The following is a 2,500-nucleotide window of genomic DNA, read 5'->3' on the forward strand; positions in this document are numbered from 1 at the left end:
TGGGACAGGGGGTAGGAGACTGTCTGGAGCAGGGAGCTGGGACAGGGGGTAGGAGGCTGTCTGGAGCAGGGTGTTGGGACAGGGGGTAGGAGGGCTGTCTGGAGCAGGGAGCTGGGGACAGGGGGTAGGAGACTGGAGCAGGGAGCTGGGACAGGGGGTAGGGAATAGGGATAGAGGTTTGGGGGTTGGCGAGGAAGTGGGATGGGTGGAGGGGTTGGAGGTGGTGTAAGGGGGAAATCTGGGGCGGAAAGGTTTAGGTTGGAGGCAGGTAGCCACTGGAAGAGGGAAATGAGAGGAACTGTACATGTGAAATTCACAGTGATGCATAATGTAAACAATCAAGTCAAGTCGAATTTTGGATCACACTTGCTCGCGACCACCGTAAGTCTATCTGAGTCTATCTAGAAAGGACTGAAACATCTTTGTGTTTGGGCTGCAAACAGATGCTTTCAATAGGAATAAGTGTTTACATTAACCCTTTCACCGCCACACTACCGAATGGTTAACCCTTTCACTGCGACAATACAGAAGGTTAACCCTTTCACCTGCCGCACGACAAAAGGTGTCTGTAGTGTGATATTAAAGGGTTAACCATCTGTAGTGTGGTAGTGAAAGGGTTTAAACGTTGAAATATGAAGGTTATGCTCTCTGGCTGCCCAGTGTGAAACCAAAATAATCCTGATCTTTTAATAATAATTAAATTTAGCAGCCGCAAACATTTTGCTTCAGCATAGAGTTAAAGGGGAAGCTTAACCATTGCTTAGCAACAGCATTTAGTATGCTTTCATCGTACACTACATTTACTTCCGGTAGTAGGCTATGCTTCATGTTATGCTAACAACTAGCCTTACATTCCCTGCGGCCAATATCTCAAACACCAAAAAAAAAAAATGGTAGGCTGCCAAAGACCTCCCAGCTTCTGACGCATCAGACAGACTTCTTAAGAAATGTGTACTGTCCCTTTAAGCCAGTTGTAAGTACAAGCTAAAGGTAGGAACTCAGAAGTGCCCGACTGTTTGCATACATGCATCACCGTGGATTGTACATAGCGAGACAGGGGGGGGTACAGGTAGAGGCAGGAACAGGGGGTAGGGAGGCAGGAAGTGTGGGTAGAGAGGCAGGGGGCACAGGTAGAGAGGCAGGCACAGGGGTAGAGAGATAGGGGGCACGGGTAGAGAGGCAAGGTCACGGGTAGAGAGGCAGGCACAGGGGTAGGGAGGTAGGGGGCACGGGTAGAGAGGCAAGGTCACGGGTAGAGAGGCAGGCACAGGGGTAGGGAGGTAGGGGGCACGGGGTAGAGAGGCAAGGTCACGGGTAGAGAGGGCAGGCACAGGGGTAGGGAGGTAGGGGGCACGGGTAGAGAGGCAAGGTCACGGGTAGAGAGGCAGGCACAGGGGTAGGGAGGTAGGGGGCACGGGTAGAGAGGCAAGGTCACGGGTAGAGAGGCAGGCACAGGGGGGTAGAGAGATAGGGGGCACGGGTAGATGAGGCAAGGTCACGGGTAGAGAGGCAGGCACAGGGGTAGAGAGATAGGGGGCACGGGTAGAGAGGCAAGGTCACGGGTAGAGAGGCAGGCACAGGGGTAGAGAGATAGGGGGCACGGGGAGAGAGGCAGGGACAGGGGTAGGGAGTCAGGGGGCACGGGTAGAGAGGCAGGCACAGGGGTAGGGAGTCAGGGGGCACGGGTAGAGAGGCAGGGACAGGGGTAGGGAAGTAGGGGGGCACGGGTAGAGAGGCAGGGACAGGGGTAGGGAGTCCAGGGGGCACGGGTAGAGAGGCAGGGGACAGGGGTAGGGAGGTAGGGGGCACGGGGGAGAGAGGCAGGGGACAGGGGTAGGGAGTCAGGGGGCACGGGGAGAGAGGCAGGGACAGGGGTAGGGAGTCAGGGGGCACGGGTAGAGGCGGAGGGTAGTGGGACATCGGGACAGGGATATGGCTAGGAATAGGGAGTTGGTTGGATAAGGAGAGGTTGGGTGAAAAGGAACAAGGGACCGACCTGGACCAGACCCACCCTTAAGGCTGCAGGGGCGACCTGTGAGCACCTGGATACAGGACTGCAGAGGAGGGTGCGAAGGGCTCCGGGGGGGGGGGGGGGGGGAGGCATGGAGAAACATGGTTTTAATAAGGCACCGTAACTGGACAGAACGTCTTTGTCCTCTTCCCCCCCCTTGTCGCAGATCACCCGGGGAGGAAGACGGAAAAAAAACGGGTGCTGTGAAGACAGCGAGGAAGGACAAGAGAGAGGACGAGAGGTCGAGAAACACTCGCCTTCCCATGAGCCTTCACTCTCATCGTGGACCCTGAGCCGGAGAGCTGTTTTCTGCATTATATATAGAATGGACGAAGGGGGGGTCGGGGGGAGGGGGCTGCTCAGAGGTGAACTTGTATGTCTCTGAACTGAGCTTAGTGAAATACAGCATTACTAGGGCTGCCCCCCTTGTAGGCGATGAGTCGATGGATCGGTCTGTTTGGTTCTAGTCGACCGAGACTTTGTTTAGTC

The sequence above is a fragment of the Notolepis coatsorum genome (assembly GCF_963971535.1).
Source record: "Notolepis coatsorum genome assembly, chromosome: 2".
Taxonomy (NCBI): Eukaryota; Metazoa; Chordata; class Actinopteri; order Aulopiformes; family Paralepididae; genus Notolepis; species Notolepis coatsorum.